At 36.6% G+C, this 8,919-nt stretch overlaps 1 pseudogene; it reads right to left on the reverse strand.

Moving 5' to 3' along the window:
• Positions 1-6,488: 6,488 nt before the first annotated feature.
• LOC112034288 (pentatricopeptide repeat-containing protein At5g01110-like) lies at positions 6,489-8,233 on the reverse strand (annotated as a pseudogene).
• Between the last annotated feature and the right edge of the window lie 686 nt (positions 8,234-8,919).

Consider the following 8,919-nt stretch of genomic DNA (forward strand, 5'->3'; position numbering starts at 1 on the left):
TAATAAAATATAAATTATACAAATAAAGAAAAAACTAATGACTTGTACTAAATTGGCACTAACTATATATGGATAATAAACATGGATACAAAAGGATGTAAGCTCACTAGACTTTAATAACCTCACCTCTGTCATTATGAGCAATAATGGCCATGGCAGCAGTGGTGTCTGAGATGGCTGCATCTGTGTTAAATTTGATCCATCCTGAGGGAGGTGGGTTCCAAGATTTCTGGATAGCTGTATGTGGAGTAGGTTTTTCATAGGCCATCAAGGAAGAAAATTCAGCAGATTTATGAAGGATATGACTGACAGCTTCTTTGATGTTTATTTGTGTACCCAGATTTAGAGCATGATTCCTTAGATACCAAATTTCATCAACAACCAATGCAAAGTTAAGGGAGATGAGCCACTTGTCATTACAGGGGGCTTTAGGGGGGGTCAAGGATCAGTTTTATGATGCTCTCTGAGGAATTGAACTGGTGCTCTTCAGGCTTGAATCCCCAACAGCAGGTGTACCAATGTACCATAAAGCTTTGGCAATAGTACAATTCAGGAAGAGATGTACTAGAGATTCAGGCTCTTGCTTGCAACAAGAGTCTTGATATGCACTTTTTGCATTAAAATCTCTTTAGTAGGGAGGGTGTTATTGCCTATTCTCCAGAGCAACATCTTCACTCTTTCAGGGACTTTTAAGTTTCCAAAGTTTTTTCCAAGAAATATCCAACTGTGAAGTTGGAATTTCCAGCCCTAGAGCAGTCCAATATGCTGACTTAACAATGAAATTGCCTTTGGGGTTGGGAGCCCAGATTAGCTTGTCGGGACTAGCTCTGTATGGGATGGGGATGTATAGTATGGCATGGGCAGAATCAAGATCAAACAACTCTAGGATCAGATTTGTTCTCCATTGATGTTGTTCTTGATCTATGAGCTGTGAAACCATCGAGTGCTGAGTGTTGGAATCATGTTTAGGCTTGGGCTTGTGATTTTGAATCCAGGGGATCCATGCAGGGGCAGAGCCGAGGGGGCAGCTGCCCCCCTGACCTGCCCCAGAATTTGTATATAATAGTATAATACTAGAGTTTGATGTTAGAAAGCCTATATTGCCCTCCTACACATATCAGAAAGCATATTACTTTAAGAGAAAAAAAACAATAATCATACTAGTTTTCGTCTTTTCCTAGCGGGCCACTTAAATAGTTAAATTCCCTATTATAGAATTTCTTTGCTTCTCACAGGTATTTTTTAAGACATAAAAAAGGTCAATGATGAAAAAATTGAAATCACCTTCATTTTGTGTGTAGAGCATTAAAAAAATCTACTTTGTGTTCTTTCCATTCAGGCTGTAAACCACAATATATGATTTAAATTTTTTTAATGACCCACATGTATGAGATGATGTGCTAATTTGAGGAATGTTGTGAAATTGCTATAAATTTTTATTGTGTCCTTGACATGACACATATTTTCTTCTAATTTTTCGTAGTTTCATACTCTTTCTATAGATCAAAATTTTAACTACTTAAACAAATAAAGATACATATGCTTAATTCTACAAAAAATTTTAAAAGAATTCAAGGCACTGAAACATTAATACAACTTTATAGGTATATTATTATATTCCTAACACTCCTACATTAATTTATTTTCTCAATTTATTTTAATTTCAACATTATGTATTTAGATTTTTTTTATTTACTATAATTTAATTATTTTTGTTTTCTTTATTTGAATGATATGATATATATATATATATATACACACACACACATGTAGTTAATTGAGCTTATGAAGAAACAAAATCATAATAATGAGTATCAAGGTGTCATTTAATCTTGCCCCCCTTGAGTTGAAATCTTGGCTTTGCCACTAGATCCATGGGTCTCTCGGGGCATTAATGGAGTAATCAAGTGCTAAGTATATGGCATCCTTTTTAATATTCTTCATTTGAAAGGTATGCTTGATAGCTCAGGAGATTACCTTTTGGGTATGCTTGGAGAAGTATATTCTTGATTTATCGTTATTAACTTTCTGCCCCAACCAGCTGCTGCACTTATCTAGGCAATCCATCAAGGCAATTGCATCTCTTCGGGTTGCTTTAGAAGAAAGGATGATGTCGTCAGTGTACAATACATGGGTAATGGCTGGTCCGTTTATACTGGCCTTCACTCCATTGATATTCTTTAGCTGGAATTCATACTCCAGCATTCTTGACAATACCTCGTCCTAAGATGAAAAATATGAGGAGAGTGGGTCGCCTTGCCGTAAACCTCTGCTTGGTCTGAAGTGATCAGAATTGCCTCCACTGACTATCACCTCAAAAGAGACTGTGGACACGTATGCCAAAATCCAACTTATGAATGTGTCATTGAACCTGAAATTAATTAGCACTGCCTTGAGAAAATCCCAGCTCATTCTATCATAAGCCTTTTGGAGATCAAGTTTTATAGCCATCAGCCCATATTTTATTCTTGTATTTTTGAAGCTGTGAAGCATTTCCTACACTATCACTTAGTTCTCAGCTATCCATCTTCCTGGTGTGAATGCTCACTGGCTGGAGATGAATCTGTGGAGGAGTGGTCTAAGCTTGGAGATCATGATCTTTGGGATGATCTTGTAAACTACGTTACACAAGCTTATGGGTCTGAAGTTTTTGAAGTTGGAGGGGTTTTGTGTTTTTGGTATGAGGACAATCAGAGAGTTGTTAATTTCCTTAGACATGCTTCCACTCTCAAAGAAGGATGTGAAAGCCTTGGTGACGGTATCCCCAACAATCGACCAGTACTCTTTGTAGAAGATTGCAGGGAACCCATCAGGACTTGGGGCCTTCAAATCTTCCATTTGAAATTGTTAGAAGTATTGGTTAAATGATTAAATTTATCATATCTCAATAGCTTACGCTTTTGGGACAATTGGTAATTTAACATGGAATCAGAGCATGAGATCTTGAGTTTGATCCTTGTCTCCTCCACTCTACCTCCCATTTAAATTCCCACGTATTGGGCCTTACCTATTAAAAGGTAGTTTTGGCCTACACATGAGGGAGAGTATTAGAAGTATTCGTTATATGATTAAATTTACCATATCCTAATAGGTTAAACTTTTGGGATAATTGCTAATTTAACAGAAATAATGTATGCTTGATTTGATTTGGTGATGGAATACTAGTGAGCACTGTGTTGTCTTCTCGAGAGATAGAGACAACAATTAGATTATCCAAATCATTAGGAAATTCCACTTCTTCCTCGGTATAAAGGGTCTTGAAACTATTAAGGAATAACTGCCTAATTTGAGAAGAATCAGTGATCCAAGATCCATCTGTCTTTTATAGCATCTATGTTGTTCCAACAGCACTGGATTATGGTTGAGAGGTGGAAGAATCTGGAGTTTTTATCACCATGTATAAGCCACAATTCGCTTGATTTTTTCCTCCAAAGGATTTCACTCCTTATGAGCCATTCAGCTAGCTCTAATTGTAGATATGCCTCTGTTTGGCCATCAACTTCATAGCTTTCATTTTACTGTAAGTCTTAAATTTTCTTTAAAAGTTTATTGATTCTGTCTTGACACCTGCCAAAGACCTCTTTGTTCCACTTTCTTAATGCTTTTTTGGCGGCTTCTTGGTTCTGGCAAAGCTTGGAGAATTCAAACCCTGATGTGTTTTCATTCCAAGCTATTTCTATGATGGAGTGGCAAGAGCGGGCAAAAGAGTCAACATGGTTTGTATCTAAGAGAATGGGGGTGTGGTCTGAGCTTATTGCACCAAGATGCAAGATGGTTGCCTTAGGAAATGCTAGTCTTCAAGAAATACTAGAAATTGCTCTATCAAGTCTTCTCTTGATGACTGCGCTGCCCCATTTTCCTTTAGCCCATGTGAAAGGGTTCCCTGAAAATCCAAGGTCTACTGTTCTAGTGGCAAACATGAGATCCTGAAGGAAATTGGAGGTGGAGGAATATCCTTTTTTGGCTCCAAATTGTTTGCTCTGATTTAGAGTGAAGTTGAAGTACCCTAAGCAAACCCAAGGGCCTTATAGGGACTCTATCAATACTGTCAGATTTTCCCAAGCTTTTTTTTTTTTTTGCTCAAGTAAGGAGGACCATAAAACCCAACCAAATGCCCAATGCAAACAGAATCATGAATATTCACAGCAATCAGGTCTTTATTAAAATCAATTACGTCTATATTGATGCCAGCTTTCCACATTAAACATAAACCTCCGGCTATTCCCTTGGCTTCTATAACAAATTTACGGAAAAACCAAGAGAACTCATTACCTGATCCATGCATGCTTCGGAGGCTTTAGTTCCGCAAAAGAACAGAACCTCAAAAGCTTGGGACCTTTTATTTGAGCTTTGATGGCTCGAATTGTTGAGCCGTTGCAAATGCCTCGACAGTTCTAACAGATGGTCCTCATGAAGGTGTTGGGGCTTGACACGGCCTGCCTCCCAACTGTAGATGACAGGGTCAACCAGAAGTTTTAGGGTGTGTTTGTTTGGAGGTGAAATAGGGTGGATGGAAAACTTTGGAGAGAAATAGGAAAGAAAATTTTTTTAGAGTGTGTTTGATTGGTGGAGAGGAAGGAAAATAAATGGTAGGGCCCAGGTGTTTTCTCTCCGGGCCCACCAAAAATTTCTCTATCTAAAATGGAGAGAAAACTGTTGGGGGAAGCTCACTAACAAGAACTTTTTTTTTTTTTTTTTTTCCTTTCTTTGTTTCAGGTTCACGTTGTTTTATGATTTTTTTTTTTCATCCCACTTTTTTCTTTTTCTTTCTTTTGTTTTGATCACTTTCTTCCATAGTTTATTTTCCTTTTTTTTTTTTCACTTTTACTAACATGCACGTTCAAGTTGTTTTTAATTTTTTATTTTTTAAAATTTTTTTTTTATCTCACTTTTTTCTTTTTCTTTCTTTTGTTTTTATCACTTTCCTTTCTCTCTCTCTCTTTTTTTTTTTTTTTTTTTTTTTCCACCAGTTTTATGATCTGACTTGTGTCTTTAAAATAATAATTTAAAAAAGAGAAATGTCCATACATAATTTTTTAAATAAATAAATGTGTATAAAAAATTGTATTGCATTTTGTTTTATTTAATAGGGACATAATTGTAAATTTATACCAACTTCATTTTTCATAGTTTTCCATTCCTCTGCTTTTCTATCCTCCCAACCAAACACAAATGAGAGAAAACTAAATTTTTTCTACCTTACCACTTTTCTATTCCTTCCTCATTTTTTATCCTCCTACTTTTACACTCCTCCAACCAAATGGATCCTTAGAGGACACTAACTTCCCAATGAGATTGAAAGTGAAGGGATTCGAGACCTCTGGGTTTGGAGGGAGTTCTAAGCAGATGTCTAGGCTGGATAACTTTTTGTGCTAGATTGAACTGAAATTTCCATGATATGAGGACATAGGGTTGGATGGGTATGGGGGTGGGTAAAAGGAATAGAATTGATAAACGATGATTGGGGGGTTTGGGGTAGGGTTATCGGTGTAAAAGATTAAAGAATAGGGTTAGGGAGACGAGCTCCAGGTAGTGGACAAGGGAATAGGTGCTACAGGAGTACGGGGAATCTTATAGGTGGGTATTTGTAGAACGTATCTAATGTATAGACTTGAAACATGACGATAGTGGATTGGGTTATGACTGTGTGAAAAGATTAAAGACTAAAATAAGGGGAGGACAAATTTGGGATGAAGGGAGATGAGCTCCAGGGAGGGGATAGAGGAATGGGTGCTACAGGAGCACGGGAAGAGAAGAGAGCTGTCTTTTATGTGACTATCTAGAGTTGATTATGTTTGCAAATCATCATTGAATACTAAAATCACACGTTTCTACCTTGCAGAAATATTTTTGTCACCCTTGCAAGTTGGCACTACACGGTTGACATGGAATCAGACCATATATATATATATATATATATTGCATAAAGAAATATAAAGACTGTAATCTAATATTTGGCAACAATGACATAAATTCATACCTCTACAGATGCATGATTGCAACTCTCGTTACTGAGCACAAGTCAATGTGGTTGAATTCTCTAGTCCACCATTTCTTCATCCAAAGTCCCTGTAGGACAAACTAAATGTGTAAACATTCATTATTTCAAATATTCATCTCTAAAAAAATCATAAAGTTTGTCCAAGAGATAAATTACCTCGCCTGCTTATAAAAAATAAACAAATAAACAAATAAATAACTAAATAACCTCGCCTTCATCATAAGCAATTATATTATGCTCATGTCCATGGATTCCAATTACACCTTCTTGTACCTAGTGAACCCTCCTTGAGCAACACATAAATGAAAGATAAATATAATTTCAAGACTTCAACGACATAGTTCAATTCACAATAAGGTAAGAATGAAAAATGGACTATCAAAAAGAGATAAAGAAAAAACAAGAATGAAGAATGTAAATAGAACACATCCCACCTTCAGTATCTATCTGGCATGCAGACAAATGAACTCAGCACGACACGATACAGTTAGAATTTATCATTAGGCAGAAATTCCTTAGTAGCATTTCATCGTGGAACCAAAACGCCTCCTTCAGGTTGTCCTGGCTCACATGTCCATCTATCAATGAGGTGAAAGTGAACCTATCAGGATTTACACCTTTCTCAATCATCTTCTGCAATATCAATTAGTCCTCTTTCATTCTACTTTGTCAACAAAACCCATTCAAAATTACATTATATGTGATAACATTAGGAAACAGCCCTTGTTAAGCAAAACAAAATCTTTGCCCATATTCTCTTCTCTTACAGTCATTAATAGTGTGTTATATGTAATGCTATCAGGAACAACTCCTTTTGACAACATTTTTCTCTAGAACTCGTCTGCCTTTAATGCATTACCTGACCTGCAATTGCCCTTTATAACAGTGTTCCAAGTCACCAAAGAGGGTTTGATACCATTTTCAACCACCTCATCCCATAAGCTGAATGCCTCAGATACATGGCCCATACTACAAAATCCATTAATGAGAATTCCTAACGAAATATGATTGAGAGAAATCCCTCTAGAGCTCTTATCAACCCATAACTCCTTATCTTTCTACATTTCACCCTCTCCATCAATTAATGTATTGTAAGTCACTATGTCAGGTTTGAGATTCTTTTGAGTCATTGTCTCAAGCAAGTTAAATGCTCTATTCATATTCCCATCCTTAAAATGGGAGTGGTGAAAGTGTAGAAATCAGGAAACACAACCCTTTCCACCATCTCATTGAAGAACTGATCTTCACCAGCAAGCATCTCCTCCCTGCACAATCCATTCAAAATGGTGTTGTATGTAACCATATCCATAACACAACACTGCTCTAGCCTTTCATCCCACATCTTCAAAGCCTGACATAATGCCATTTCTAAAATACCCATCTATAAGAATAGTATAAATCACATTATCCAGAACCAAGCCAGCTTTCTTCATATTTCTAAAACGCACTACCGCCTGATCAAGATGCCCATTCCTCATGAAGCCCCCCAATAAGCGAACTAAAGCTAAACCATGATGCAACATTTCATTAAAAATCTCTTTAGCTTGCAAAATATTATCCTTCCTACAACTCTTAATGAGTAGCGTGTTGTAAGTAGCAGCATCAGGATTCAAACCATTGCACAACATCTCATCCAATACTTCCTTTGCTCTAGCATAGTTTTCATTCTTACATAAACCATTTATGATTGCATTGTAAGTGGCAAGGCCTGGATTCAANCCAGAGACTCAACACTCTCACCCATTAAAACTCCGCTCTTCCTAACCATTCTAAGAATCAAAGATCGTGCGTCTGATAGCCTCTGGCTACGCACCAGAACATGAACCATTGCACTAAAAGATCGCAAAAAATGTTTAAAGTGTGGACAATTTAACACAATTAAGTCAACAAATTTTTGACCCAGTTGCACAATTTCACGGCAGCAACAAAGAACTTCAAGTACAACTAAAGGGTTTAACCGAAAAAGATAGTTACGCAAAGAACTGGGATTACCTTGCTTCAAGCTGAAAAGAATCATTTCCACCAAGATAGAATCAGATATAGAAGGAGTTGATGAAGTTAGTTCTTCCTGGTTTTGGAGGGTTCTGAGGAAATGGTTGGAGTCAGTCTTTGGAGGAGGAGAGGGAGTGAGGACCGAGAATAACTTTGGGCATGCAATGAAGGTCTTGTGTAGGCTGTGAAGGTTCTGACTCTGAGAGTCAGATTTTGAAAAAGTAGCCATTGAGTTGCCATTTGGAAGTGAAATATTTGCAAGGTTGGATTTGTCATTTGGAAGCTGTAAAGTGCAAACAACAATGCAGGAGCCAAGAACGGACTCTGGAGCCATTTCTTGTTTTTTACTTTCTTTCTATAGTTGCCACTTTTCCCCACCTTTCTTTCTCTTTTGGTTATGGAAACCTGAAACCCCTTAATTTTTTTTTGATTTTCCAACTGGCTCAGAAGTAACTCTGAGACTTGTTAAGGAAGATCATAGTTATAAAGCTTGTGTAATTTGTTATCTAATCACCAATCAATATGTTCAATATCAAGCATAATTAGTTAATTACACAAACTTTTGATCCATGATCACTTCACTTCACTCACAACATTCATTCATAAAAAAAGTGACAAACGTTTACACAGGCCATAAACCGTCTTCCTTTTCTTTGAACTTGTGACTGTTTGCAAACAAGATATATGCTAAGCATAAATGCAGACTCACAGCATCCATCTTTTAAAATTTAGTATAACACCTTTGCTATAGTACAGATGGAAACTCTACATCAACATAATAAATTACTGATTATACCAAAAGCTTAATCTGTTAGAAAATATTAAAACTAATCATCTAACCATTGTTCTAACACAACACATCACAATGATACCTCTTAAAACAATGTTAAATCATTTATAACTGTTCATTGTCCAAAGACAAACGA

This window comes from Quercus suber, unplaced genomic scaffold, assembly GCF_002906115.3.
Source record: "Quercus suber isolate HL8 unplaced genomic scaffold, Cork oak 2.0 scaffold_28, whole genome shotgun sequence".
Lineage (NCBI taxonomy): Eukaryota > Viridiplantae > Streptophyta > Magnoliopsida > Fagales > Fagaceae > Quercus > Quercus suber.